The 14941-nt window shown below is 40.0% G+C and overlaps 1 protein-coding gene across 4 annotated transcripts in view; it reads right to left on the reverse strand.

The window, feature by feature from the left end:
* lbx1a (ladybird homeobox 1a) overlaps positions 1-14941 on the reverse strand; it is a 60298-nt gene that overhangs the window by 41259 nt on the left and 4098 nt on the right. For all 4 annotated transcript variants that reach the window (XM_066680081.1, XM_066680079.1, XM_066680078.1 and 1 more), the window contains one exon: positions 13048-13099. The gene's annotated coding sequence lies outside the window, so the exon portion shown is untranslated. The remainder of the gene's footprint in view (positions 1-13047; positions 13100-14941) is intronic.

Here is a 14941-nt window from a genome sequence, read left to right on the forward strand (position 1 = left end):
ATGACAGCCTGGAGACATGAGATAAATGTTAGCCACTCAAAACAGGCTGCAGTCAATTCATGTTGCCTAAATACTCTCTTAGGAAATCTAGTACACGGAACTAATCGCCAGTTTTATACTGGTGTGTCGGGCAATATCATTTGCATTCTTTTTTAAAAGCTCCTTGCCTTTAAATCCTAGATTTTTAAGAACACACGTTAAAGCCTACTCCTCATCACTCTCTCATTCATTCCCTCTCTCTTGCTTTCTCTTTCTCTCGTTTTCTTACTACCCCTCCTCCCTCCCATTTCCTGTATCCATCTCCATGACAGATGCAGGGAGAGGCCTGAGGCTGCAGTTAAGAATATGTGATGCAGAGATTCTTTATTAACATTTCATTCCCATTCCCCACACGACATAAATTAGATGGGACGTTAAAGGCTGTCAGCTGTGGCGATATGTCACAGCAGTGCGGCTCTGTCCGTAGGACGTCCTCTGCCTTCCTCTAAAGCCTACCTTTGCCTCTGCTTTTAAAGACACCAGGAACAGCGCCTAGTCTAACCAAGCTGATTACACCAGTGTATTACTCTAGCTCACAACACAAACACTGGGCAGCCAACACTGCAACATATTCCATGAGCAAGCTCCATTCAGCTCCATTCAAACCCATTTGCCTCAACACATTCATAAACTCCAAGTATGAATCTGCTATATTGTGCAGCTTGGTGCTGGCAATAATGTACTGGCTGAATTAAAAGCGGTAGCTTCTCAGAGCGCCCATGTGCATGCTGGAGGATCTGAAACGTGTCTTATGGCTGGCCCAGCACTAATGTATTTATCATTAATCTTATCAGCGCTGTCTTTCCACATCATTTCAGGGCACTAGCATGATTTTTATCTCTAATTTGATGGTAATGAACCCATCAGCACAGAATGGATGATGAATATGATGAAAAATAGCATTCATATTCACTCCGGACAAGACACGTCTCCTTATCTCATTAGAAAAACCGAAATTAAAATCACTCTTCATTTGTGAACATGCATATTAACAATGTGTGGTCCAGGAACAGCATCTTATATCTTTAAGACAATGTATGCATCTTACAATTCCTATAACATCAACAAAAGGTCTTGAAATTATTTATTGAGCTGACTGAAAGCATATAACATCCCTATAGCAATCAAAGCATAATATGTATGTGGTGGATGAAGCTGGTCTCATATATTTGCATCAAATTCATTCAGAAGGTTAATGTTGTAGTAAAGTTTGGCATAGGCATTGAGTGCTAGAACAGCGTGAAGCATTTACACGATGCAGCGCCAGGCTCTGTGCTTTTTGTTGCTTTAATTGCTCAGGCAGGACTCAGCGGTGTACAGAGTGGACGAAATGTCAGCGCTGAGAGGGGCACTACTGCCCCAGGGGCCCAGTGGACGCTCACTCTCCTGCACACAGAAACACAAATTGGATCTGAGCTTTGATCAGCAAACCCAAATGTTACGTTGCTATTTTTTTTTACCCAATGAACGGGGAAGGGGGTAAAAACATTGGTTTAGTGTGGCCGTTAAAGACATATGCTTGTCACCTTTAAATGAAGTGACCTATTTTTTCTTTCTTTTTTTTGTGTGGCGGCTATAAGACGACTTCCTCTCAGCTTTGATACTGGAGGACTGCAATATGTTGTAAAAGGTTGGCTTTGCTTTCTGTTGTGGCTAAACTCAGAAACAGCTCCAGGGTGTATCATTCCGCTCTTCGAAAGGGTTTCCAGGGAAGTTACACTAAAGGAAAAGGCACTTCGGCACAAGACGTATGAATATAAATGTAAATCCAGAAATAATCAAAAAGTGCATTTTAACAAGTGTGGACTATGTTGCATATAATCTGCTGAGATTGTGAGCACACATGCAAGAAGTTCTCTGTATTATGCTTAGCAACACTTAAAGCAAGGGCCTGCACATTGTCCATATTAGCAAGTTAACTACTGTACAGTTTGCCTCCCTGCTGGTTCTTGAGTGGCGAGCGCTGACGAGCTCTTTGTCGCCCATGCCTCTCTAAAGAGGAGAGGCAACGGCTTCTGTCGAGTTGACTGGGTGCCAGGCCTTCCAGTTTGGCCTGATCCCTCAAGCATGAGCCTCACACATTCAAGCTGTTTCAACAGCCTGTCAGCTAATGGGATTTGGGAGAGGTACATTAAGCCTGTATGAATCTGTGAGGGAGAGGGAAGCTGGATGCTCATATTGCTGTGCCATATTAAAAGGGCCGGCAAAGTGCTTTTCCTGCTCAATGTCTTCCTGTTAAATGTCAGGCCACATATGCTGGGAGAAAAGTACCAGTGGCTCTGATACATTCTGTTTATAGTGCATTAAACCCATAGAAACCCCTATTTTTCCAGCAGGGAACTGTGCTTATCCCCTATGAGGCAATCTGTCCACAGAAGGAGATACTGTTTGTGCGCTCCTCTTAACTGAAGGAGGTCACTAAAGAAGATGCAACGATGAACCACATTGATAAATGGCAAACTGCTGCTCATCAGTGGCCGAGCCTCAAGAACCATAATCCTAAACAGGACATCACCTTGAACTGTTTCTGCCTGGTTTTTTAACAGAACTGTGCAAATGCAGATGGCAAAGCATTAAACACTTTACGATATGCATTATAGCTTTAAGGCCCAAATAATATATAGTGTGTTTACATTCAGAGTGGCTTAAGTTGTTTTGCATGGAAGCCAATGGTATTTATTAATGAAGCTAATAAACTGCCAGGCAGTGATTTGCTGGAAGCCTGTCTGCCAGTGTCATGGGTGGCAATAATAAAAGGCACTTTTCCAGCTGAGTATTAAATAAGAAAAATACATCACCTGAACTTCACACAGAGGGTGGCTTCAGCTTAGAACTCTGCCCATACTGCAGATGCAAAAAATGAAGGGGGGCGCCATAAATCTGTACAATGCCTTGAGCCTATGGACTAATCCGTGCGAGTAATCACGGGAATAATTGATAAACCAGATAAGATTTAATGTCCCTGCCTGTCACTGAGGGACCGCCAACCTATGGCACTTTGACATGTGTATGGTGTATGCGGGGATAAAGTGTGTGTGTGACTGATGGATCCGTGTTTGGGCAGATGACAGCGCCGGTGCTAAAGCGCGCTGTTTAATTAACCCTACGGTGAACGGCTTGTCACAAACACCCATTCCCTCCTGATTGAGACTCAGCGGTTCTGAGGGAATGGCAGGAATGAGGAGGGAGGGGGTGGAAACGGTGATAATGTGAATCCACAACATAAGATTGCTTTTTTTATTCTATTTTATGGGTCAGTGATCTGCATTCATTATGGAGCCGGGCAGACGCTCCGTTGTAAGAGTAATGCTCCTTTCCTCCAGACTCAGAATAGTTGGTAGAGGGCATTAATCTGTGACGTCTTTATCTGGGTATAATTTAAGCCGTAAATAAAGAGGGCCTCCACTGCAAGCCTATCGCTCCTTTCATTTAGCAAAAATTAGATGATCGTCAGCTCCCTATTCCATTACATCAATTCAATTATAATCAATTAAAACCTTGATTATTCTTGCCACATTGATCTATTCACCTCCTGACATTTCAATAAAGCTGACAGACTCCAGCATAGGCAAAGCGTTTGTGATTTGAGAGCAGGACAGGAAAGAGGTAGATAAACCCAGGGAAAGTTCAAACAGAAACTCTAAATCAGGGTTGAGTTTAACCACCATTCATCTTACATATTGATAGCCAGCACACACACACACACACATATGCACAAATTCCCTCCCTCCCCTTATCTTTCATAGGGATAATGCATTCTCCAGACTGGAAGTCTATCCAAGGGGGCTCCTTCTTCAGTTTAATCAATAGGCAGCGTATGATGGCGGGTCAGCAGTCAGCGTCTGCCCTGCATCTTCAGGCAGCCGGCTGATGGCTGGCCTGTTGGAAATTTGCTTAAAGCCCACACCAATTAACTTCAGGATGATGAATGCAAGGGGTGGCCGAGAGAGGACAGAGGGGTCTGCCTCTTTTATGTGTGTGAAGCCTGTGTCAAAGCGAGAGAGTTAGTGCACGTGAGAGAGAGAGAGAGTCTCAGCTGCTTTGGTAAAACAGGGGGAGGAGTGGGAGGAGGTGTCTTCAAATAGATAAAACTGCCGAGCTTCGGGTCTAGGTCTGCCCACCCCTAATGATTATGTCAATCTGGGTAAGTGCGCCCACATTGGAGCTGTCAGAGTGTAATCTGTCAAAGCTGGCTTTGTAAAAGGCGCAGGGGAGACACACGAGGCTGGGTGCAGAGCTCAGGCCTATTTGCATCGGGAATTACCCTAATGTTTGGAAACGAGGAGGCACAGAGGTCAGACTCCTTTGTTGAGGTTGTCAGCGAGCCCTCCTGAAATGAAGTGAACAGCATGTGTGCCTCCTCATCACACACTTCATAAAGAAAGAGGAAATCTAGTTGGGGGAGAGCAGAACAAAAGGCACAACATGGCACCGCATTTTCACAATATGGAGACCATAGATCAAGACTTTTAAAGGAAAGTAGAAAATAGTTCATTTTTAACTAAGCCTTTAGCTTTCAAAACTAAGTAAAACAGTGGCAGTGTTTCTCCCAGACCTTTATAGTAAGATTCCTATGCCATGGATTCATTCAAACGTTGTCAAATGTCATTTTTAAACATTAGAAAACACAACATTTAACAATATTTGGAATAAAATCTAGTAACATTAACCCAGATAAAAGACACATTTTTGTTAATAGCAATGGACATAAAAGGGTGTTTTTACCTAAAGATTTTGCTCTTAAAAATGGGTTTGACTTTCTCCTATTTCTAAGATGACGATTGCCTTTAAGTATTATCTATGAAGGGTTATATACACACACAGACAAACCAGCCTATAACATAACACGCTGTCTAATATAGCCCTCTAAACACTAAAGCACTCAGATCACAAAACCATGGTTGATATTCTTTAGTCCTTGTAACTGTAACTTCTTAGTAAGATGGCAGAGCAGCTGTTTAACCACCATAGAACCATAACCATATGTCACCTCCTCATTCTGCAACTTTCACTGCCTTGACCTACACACAGTAATTAAAGGAAGGTCACAGCACCTTGAGAAATCCAGCTTTAGTGAGCAGTAGCTCAAACAGAGGTGCCATGATGGATAAATTGGAAGAACCACAAGGTTCTTAAGAAGATGAATATTATCCCAAAGAGCAACAGCTGCCACACTTGGAAGAGTCATGGACCAGATGTCAATTTGATACCACTACTCACGCTGCTAACGCTTACTAAGGTTGTAGATCACATAACATGGCTATAGCATAGAACCTTTTATCTTTGGCTTACAACACTCTTGCTGCCTATCTCATCATGCTGAAAGTCCCTAGAATAAATTCAGTCTTTGGTCTGTCTCCATTTCAGTCTGTTGCAGCCATAGACTAGAACTCAATGGAAAAACTATTAAGATTAAGTCTGCCTTTAAAAATTCTTTCACAAACTGTTGTGAGACTGATGTAGACTGATATCATCTCAATTTTGCTGTTGTTTTTGTGTTTTGCCCGGCTGCCATTTTTAGAAGGAAGCTGTTGCTAATGACATGCCTGATTAAATAAAGTTTAAATCAACATAAAAAATGTAAATGTACTATTGAAACCATCTCCAGAAATGGCTTTACAAGATAAAGTTAATTCATTACAAGCATTCCTGTACATCAGGCGGCATGGTGGTGCAGCAGGTAGTGTTGCTTTCACACAGCTACAGGGACTTGGAGGTTGAGGGTTCCAGTCCCACTCTGGGTGACTGTCTGTGAGGAGTTTGGTCTGTTCTCCCTGTGTCTGTGTGGGTTTCCTCTGGGTGCTCCTGTTTCCTCCCACAGTATTGGCGACTCAAAATTTTCCCTAGGTGTATGTGTTGCACTATGAAGGACTGGTGCCCCCTCCAGGGTGTGTTCCCGCCTTGCGCCCAATGATTCTGGGTAGGCTCCGGACCCACCGTGACCCTGAACCTGATAAGCGGTTACAGATAATGAACGAATTTCTGTACATTTTCACTAACTGTTCAGTCAGCTATTTTGCTCAAACGACACAGGATTAAAACACAGAGGTATATGACATTGATATGACAAAATGGTCAATGGATGAAGAATAAAATGAAAGCACACAAAGCCATTTGTGGAGACTTTAAAAGATCCAGCTTTAAACATACACAATTCCAAATGTTTTTTATGATGCATGTTAAGGAATTCCCTCTCTCTCACTGACCACTGCAAAACAATTAAGCTTGATGTTACATTGCTTAATTCACAATAAATGTTGAGAAAATGAGTCTATTGTGTATTGTTTTCTCACCATGCTTTAAATGGACCAACAAGGTCCCATCATCCAGGCAGATTTTAGTTTCTCTTCTGCCAGTGCCCCCACTGTGACAACAGCCTGTGAGAGCTCATTTAAGATCATTTACATGGAGACATCTTTCACTCCCCTTTTAGACAAGACTAATCCCACATTATAAATCAGCTGAACGTCAAACAGAACGCACAGGTCAGCATTCTTCTCCTTCAATCTTTTTCTCCTCTTCGACAATCTGCCTTCAGCTCTCTTTTTTTGCCCCCCCACAAGGATAAGTGTACCCTCTCTTTAACAAGCTTTGCTGCCACCTTTGGTATAGACTTTCTCATAAAATGAGAAAATTCATCTAATCAATCCCTTTTAGTATGTTATCTGTTTCTACTGACAACTTAAGTCCCTATCGATTAACCATTACTTTGCTAGATAATCTTGTGTCAGTGGCACATTATAAAAATTAAGCCATTTTCAGGGCGCACATACCTTAGCAGCAGGGTCGATTATTTCTATTTAGTTTTTTATGTAAGAGGCTGGCTTGACTAATAAGATTACTTCAATATGTCATACACAGTCTGAGGCTGTTTTCTTATAGCACTGTGTAAAATATCCCTAATGTCTAAAACAGAACACAAACAAACTGAAGAAAAAGCACATAATGAACTGCACTGCACTGGTGTGCTTAGCTTATATTCAGGTGTCTGTCATGTAAGTGCTAAAATGCTCTGCTGTTCATTTTTTGTAGGTAGAAAATTAGAATTTAACAGCTGCTACATTTAATTGTTAAAGTAAACATATAAACACCAAAAAGGAACATGTGCCTCTACACTCCTGAGTATGTATCAGTGGGCAGTAAATCAGATGAGTGAATTAAGCCCTCCTGAGATCAGCTCCTGAGGCTGTGAGACCATGTACATATCTCTATACTCCCAGTATAAAAGTGACAAGGATAAGGCACAGCTTCCCAAGCCCTCTGGTTAGATCTGTTCAACTGATAATGGCCAACAAACTACGAACACACATTGGTTTTTATACAGTGACAGGACTTTTCATAAACACATTTTTCCTCTGTACTTTCTTAATTCTATTTTTTGTTGTTATTGGATTCCAGTCTTTCACAGGCTTACAACATGAGAAATTTCAGTTTTAAAAATAAGCAAATACAAAGTCAGTTATATGATAGTTCAGTTTCCTGCTTTTCACAATCCAAGTAAATTCCAAAAACATTCAATAATGTTGAGGTCTTGGATTTGGGGTGGGCAGGCTTTGGTTCTGAGATCACCAGCAGCTTCTCTTTTGATCGACAAATATTTTTAGCCAATTTCCTGTACTCAGTAATGGAATCTTGACTGTTACACCTCATTGCAGAACAATAATTTTGACATGTGTTCTCACAGTGAAAAGATAAAAAGAAACACCTGTGGACTGTTTCCGATATAAAGAGTGGTGCTTGATGTTTCCTATTTTGTCATATTTTGCATATATTTTTGTTTTTTTGTAGCTTTATACAACTTTTAATATTTTAATACTTTTTTAAATCACTTGGAATGGACATAAATATTATATATGTTCTTTAAACTATACATCTATCATACAGTATATAATATTCAAAAATCTGCAGTTTACACTTTTTCATGTGTACCCCATTTTACTTTTTTCTTTTTTTTTTTTACAAAGTTTGAACTTTTGCATCCTAAAAAAGAACACACATAAATAAGGAGGTTATGTACTAGTCTGACCCTTGGCTCCACCTACTCTTCTGTGTGCATGAGACAATGCCTTGGGCATTCTCTATAGCCCCGAGGAGACTTTCATTAATCGGCCCCATTCTGGGGGCAAACGATAGCGCACACACGCTACGATCGCAGTGGCTGTAATTGTGTTGTCAGAGGCCAAAAAACAAGGCTGCTCTTCCAAACAGACATCTGGCAAGGAGCAGCACAGAGAACCATGTTGTTAGGAGAGGGAGAGAGAGGCAAGACAAATAAAATTACTGCTTGGGTTGTGAGATCGGTGGGAGCCTTGGCTGCCTAATCTCACCGATGGGAGAGCACACGGCTGTTGTAATCCAATTACGGGAGCATAAGCAATTTGTTAGACACTTCACATAATGTAACAATTTCCCAATAAACTCTGACTTGTAATAACATTGCTGAGCAAGTGCATAAATTCTAGGAGAACAAAGGAGGTTTGGAGTCTGCAGCTGGGGGCAGAGAGGGAGCAGTATCAGCATAAACCTCTCTATTCTCTCACTTCAGCCTCATTTCACTCCAGCTATAGCCTTTGATTAAGAGAACTGTCATCCTGGACACAGGCTCTTCAAAGCACAGTGCAAAACTGGACCAACCTGAACCGTAGCATGGTGTTTACACGGATCACAGACTGTTGTGCTTGTCCTTCAGTAAGGCTCACTGAATTCACTGAACACTGCTAATCTACATTCCAGTACATTCAATAGCAAATATACAAGCAAACAAACAACACAATTATGTACGTCCAACAACAACAAATAACCTTCAATAGTCAGCTCCTTCAATAAAACTTTATACAAAGCATGAGGAGCAAATTAACATAAAACTTGATGATGCATGGTACCTGAATTTTAATGATATATTTGAACATTTTATTAATGAATCTGATAATAATAATAATAATAATACTAATCAAATCATAATATACTGTTGACACTGGCAGGAGGATGCTGGACATATAAAAAGTGCAATGTAATGTTTCACACACCATGTTCTAGGGAGCCAATACTCTATACGTTTTAACCTGTCAACCTGTCAATTACAACTATTTAAAGTAGTAAATAGTACGCTACACTTTTACCAGCGTAGGCTACTGTTTAAGGCTTTTGTACCATTTTCTGTTTCTAAGCCACATGACTAAAAGTATGTTGTTTTTCTCCTAAACCACTCACAGACTAAATTCAAATAAGATCCAGAGCTTCGTTCCCCATTCTCACAACATTACACAAATTCGTAGTAATTACTGAATAAATTTAGCTAAATAAAAACTTTAAATCAATTGAAAAGACATAATTCATTTTAAATTTAACATTTATTTATTTTTATATATATATATTAATATATATTAACATTATATATTAAGTCATAAATATTTTAAAGGGATATATTATATACATATTTCCAGAATACATTGCCTCTCTAAGTCTTAATGAAATTAGTGATTGCTTTGGTCAAAACACCACAAGGATCAAACAACACAGCATTTGTCTTACCCCTTCTAAACAGCCCTGTTCAGAATTACCAGCTTCAGCACCTGTTGAGAACCTCAGTTTAGTCAATCAGTACTTTATTTCTCTGCACTTGTTGTGTATGTTTTGCTCCATTTAAGCTCATTTTTGCACAAGTCCAGCGCTGTGATCGAAAACACTCAGACCAGGAGGTGGGACAATGCTGGGATTCCTGCTATCTACGTAAGGCACAGCACAAAATCAGAACTTTATCCTGTGTCCTCAGACTTAAGCAGATCACCTTCTGTCAGGCGTTCAAGTTTTAAACCTTCAACATTCACTTATACATTTGCTCACATACTGATATAATCAGCTTCATTCTCACTTGTATTGGAATGTGATGTTATATTAAAACATAAATACTGTGAGTTATTATTGTTCTTCTAAAATGTTTGATCAACTTTTTATTTCTATGCTAAACCTTAAAGTATCCACTGTGTCCAGATTTAAAACTCCTTATTCTTGTATTAGTAATTTCAGAGTAAGTGCTAAGAAATTTATGAAAATGTAAAAAAGTCACAAAAACAAAATCTAATCAATAAACATTTGTAAAAATTTTTAAAATGTACCACTTCGGAGACATATATACAATGACATCCTGTGATTAATCATGATTATTACAAAATGCTAGTATAAAACAGCTGTGTGTGTGAGAGAGAGCGAGAACAAGAGAGAGTGAAAGTTATTTATGAGAGAGAATCCATATTTCAGCATAAAAAAAATGTTATCTACCTTCTGAACTCAGCAGTAGAAACGCTGTGTTTACATCGCCTAGTAAAACCTTTAATATGTCACTAGGCTCTGTAAAACAAGTGTATTATGGGAAGAGGCTGGAGCCAAACTTGGTAAAATGGTTCAATTTAAAAAAATAACGAATTTCCAGATTAATCACATTAATGCTGATTAAACCTGTAGATCATCACTGTACAATTAATAACATGTATCTCTATTTTTGTCAATTGTTCATTTACTACATCACTTGAACACTGCCGTTGTCCTTCACATCGTGTGAGAATTTCATGATGAACAGACCATTAGAAATTCTCCAATTCTGACATCCATTAAAGTTAAGAAGGTTTTTTCCTTCTCATGTAAAGTAACTATTTTGGGAGATAAATGTTTTTATTTGGACAGTGATGATATATGTGAATGGCTGACACATGACTGCATAAATTCCTACAGCAGGAATGGATGCCCATCTCTCTCTCTCATATCTCAATCACAGAGACGGCAGTGCTGTCGGTGACATGTGCACTGGCTGCAGCTCAAAGCTGTTTGGCAGGAAGGGAGAGTAAAAGAGGGCTGAGGAGAGAGCCCATTCCCCTGTGAGTGAAGGAAAGCAGTCAAGGTCGGAGGAGATCAGGATGGGGTTAATGAAATGCTAGCAGCGGGAGCGGGAAGGGGAAACTCCAGTGGTAATTTACAAGCCTCTCCCCTGTAGGGCTGAAGGTTACACAGGGCCTGTTGAGGAAAGTGGGAAAATGGGGTGAAGGGATGGATATACTCCATACTTCACAGCCCACGGTCCATGGCCTACTATACACAAACATACTTGTCCATTAACGGAAGAAAAATGTTACAATCGTAATGAAAACGCTACGGTCTTTGAAGAAACACTTTTGCCACACACCAGATGTAAATATCTGTACGACAAGCACCAAACTGATCTGAAAGCAACCCCGATGAAATTAAGTTATGACTATGCTTCAACTAAGTTGAGAGACTCTAACAATAGTGCTTAAAAAGCATTCTAACAAGGCACCCTCACTCCCTCCTCATTCACTAACGCCTCTGTAATTTACACTGAATGATACTATATTTGGCTTAATGTGAAATTACAAAACATCTTCAGAGACCAGCCTGAGACGTATTAAAGCTCTGCACTCATATTTTTAATTTTTATTAAGTTGTGTCGCTAATAAAAGCCTGGATGTTAGTGATTGTGGTAATAAGGCTACTTTAAATTACAGCCCTAATTCCAGACGATGTCCCTCACCCATTAATGCACTGCTGACCTGGCTAAATATTCCTTCCTGATGAGGCTCCTGGCTCTGTCATAAAAATATCCGAGGTGTAATCTTCAGCTGATTTACCTGCGATTTCCTCCTCGTCGCCTAATAAAAAGGCCAAGAGCAGCATGGCTTCGTGGGGCTAGTTTGTGATTAGGGATGCATAATCGTAGCCCGCTCTGATCATTTTCATGCCTTATAAGCCTTATAATATGTAATGAGAGGGGCTCGTGAGAGAAGCAGAGTGCAATGTAAGCATAGCTGCACTGGGAGCCGTGCGGGGCTGCCGACTTTATCTGTCTCTGGAGGAAAAGCCCTTATGATGTACATCACTGGCTGAACTGGAGGCAGGGCTACTTATACACATCCCGCATGACACATTGTGAGGTATTGACCACTTGTTCTTTTTGGTTAGATGTGCTGCTAAACAGCAGGTAAAGGCCTGCTGGACGCACGGGGAAACTTATGAGAAGAGGTAAAAAGAGAGAGAGGCAGGAGGGATTGAGTGGGAGAGAGAGAGAGAGAGAGAAACAATCATAATGAGAGCATGTAAACTTGCTGAGTAAAGCAGAATTTGTGGGATCAACAAAACAAGATCGCATTTCCCTGCTTCCCACCCACCTTCTACCTTATTTTCTCAGAATAACAGCTTCCAACAAAGCTTGGGATGGGGTAGGGGGGTGGGGGGGGGGGGGCAATTTTCTGTGTGTGTGTGTGTGTTTTTTTTTTTTTTATCTGGCATTTGAATCAGTGATTGCTACTGCTCTTGTTCAGGGAAAGTTCAAGACATTACTCACAAAGTAAAACTGTGACACTGACATTAAAATCTAAATGGATGTGTACTCTTGCCTCTTCCCCCACTCTCTGAGGTAGAGGTAATGAGATGCTATATCACCATGATGGAGGGAGGAGAAATCTGATTAAGATGTGTTTGCATCCAACGTTTCAACTCACTGCGAAACTCATAAAATGCATTTGCTGTCTCCCCCATAACTAATGGCTGGTTTTCACAGCTTTGACAGCGAGCCGCGTGTGTTATTTTGTCCGGGTATTATAATAATAATGAGAGCAAATTAGAACAATCAATTTCCATGGGTGGTTCTTGATTGGGGATGATGGGCAATATGGCACTGGGTAATCCATCTTCCTGGCCCTGTCTCATTAATGGCCGCGTCGCCGCAACAACAGCCAATGGCTGCGCAGCACTGAGGAACACATGGGGGCACCATTCCGTGAGCCTCTGTTCAATTAGCAGCAGTGGCGATAAACAGAGTGATGTATGCAGGCTCACAGATGCTGTGGCTTGCATTTAGAGCCCTCTTTTTAAAGCTCCCTTGTATGAGTTCTGCATCACTTGAGACAATCATGAGGTTGTGTTCTTAAAGTGATCAACATACAATATTTGGCATTTTTGTAAAATTGCCTGGAAATGAATGGCTACATTCTGTAATACCTCAAGTGCTGGTCCGTTCTGTGTTGACAGGTCTGAGACAGAGTTTGGGATCCTATACAAGAAAAAGAAAAGAAGTCAGTGAAGTGGCCACCAGAGGGGGCCTCAATGCTTTGACAGATGTCAAAACTATTCTAGCTAATATCCAAGCACTTAACTGGCAGCTGAAACGTACTGTCAGTAGATTTTTTTCCACAAAGTCAATTAAGATGTGTCTTATAGAAACAGGTAACAACACTAAGTATTTTTCCCCAAAAACCAAAGCAAAATTCATTTACCATATATCACTATCTCATGAGAACTATGAATCCTATTTGATGGGGACTTACTAAGTCAAAGTACATCATTGCTTTGTGGAACATGGCCTCCTGTCAAGTGTATGAGTGTCAGTCCCTGATTACATTCATCAGAAAATCAGTCATTGAGTGGGAGGATATTAGGTTTTAGGAGCAGCCATCAATCTAAGTCACTCTTAACGTGATCAGGTACACAACAGCCTCTTATTCCACACTAGAGCTCACTCTCCCTCTCTCTCTGCCAGTAATCAACTACAGTTCATCAGTCACTCAGCCTATACTCCTGAATCACAGCTATTGAAGGGATGAGTGGGACTATACAAAAATGAAAGATAAGAACAAGTGGCATAACATAGTACGACCACCACTGTAAATGTCTTGTCATACAAAGCATATAATATATAATATATATATATATATATATATATATATATATATATATACATTATTTATATGAGTATATATAATATTATCTAAGAGTTTATAAGTCTGTGTTTGTAAGAGGGAAATGTACAAGACTTTAAATGTGGTTTATCATCAAGGAAACCATCAACAAATGATTGGAGAGTGTATATTTACATAGATTTCTTATATTTTTATTAAATGGAGTGTATTAAACTGAAATGTACTCTTTTGAAGTCTAGAATTCACAGACTTTTCATAGTATTTTAAACAACTGATCCATATACCTAAAAAAATAATCTTATTGATAAACATATGCTTCTCTGAGCACTGAAACCACACTGACCCTGTACATATCTCATTAAAAATAGAATTTCATTACTCCTGTAAGAAACACTGAATCAAACAGTGCTTTTGGGCAGTTTTACTAGTGTGTCTGCATTGTCTCTAGATGACACAATATTATGTTACATATTGGTTACCATGAAAAGACATTGTGATGAAATATTTTTTTCCTATAATTACCCACCCCTAGTGTACACTGCTGATGCTGCTGCTGCTTTGATTTAAGATGCATTAGAGGAAAAAAGGAAGCTGAGGCCAAACGATGAAAGAGGCAGTTGGGTCACTGACCTAAGACGGACTTCCTCTAACAACCCACAGTGTCCCCCCAACATTACACGATGCAATTAAACATGGGACAAGACAGAGGCTGAAATAAGGGGAGAAAATATCGACCCAGCCCTGGAGGGACATCTGAAGTTACAGCCCACCTCCTGCACACAATAAAAACACAATTGTCCTCAAAGATTAGATTCTCTCGCACATGTGATGCCCTGGCTGTTGAAGTCCTCCACCAGTCCAGCTGAAATAGCTCATTCCAGACTAAAGAATCAGTGTCTTTTTTAAGCTAGAGTTATCTTCAGGTGAGTGCAGTCCATTATAAGAATTAAGGGTCACCTTGCTGACTTTTCATTTCATAGAGGGCAAGTAGGGAAGTAAAAATATGATACAGTATAGGCTTAGGCACTTTTCCAAAATCAGGGTTTGTAAGATATTTCCAAAGGCTTAGAATTGATACTGGGGTATATATACTTACATAATTATGTACTTACATATTTTTTTTTTTATTAAATAACTGAAACAAAATAAAATTTAGTCAATTTAAAACTACAATATTAAAACATTATGCTTTATTT

This window comes from Hoplias malabaricus, chromosome 8 (genome assembly GCF_029633855.1).
Source record: "Hoplias malabaricus isolate fHopMal1 chromosome 8, fHopMal1.hap1, whole genome shotgun sequence".
Taxonomy (NCBI): Eukaryota; Metazoa; Chordata; class Actinopteri; order Characiformes; family Erythrinidae; genus Hoplias; species Hoplias malabaricus.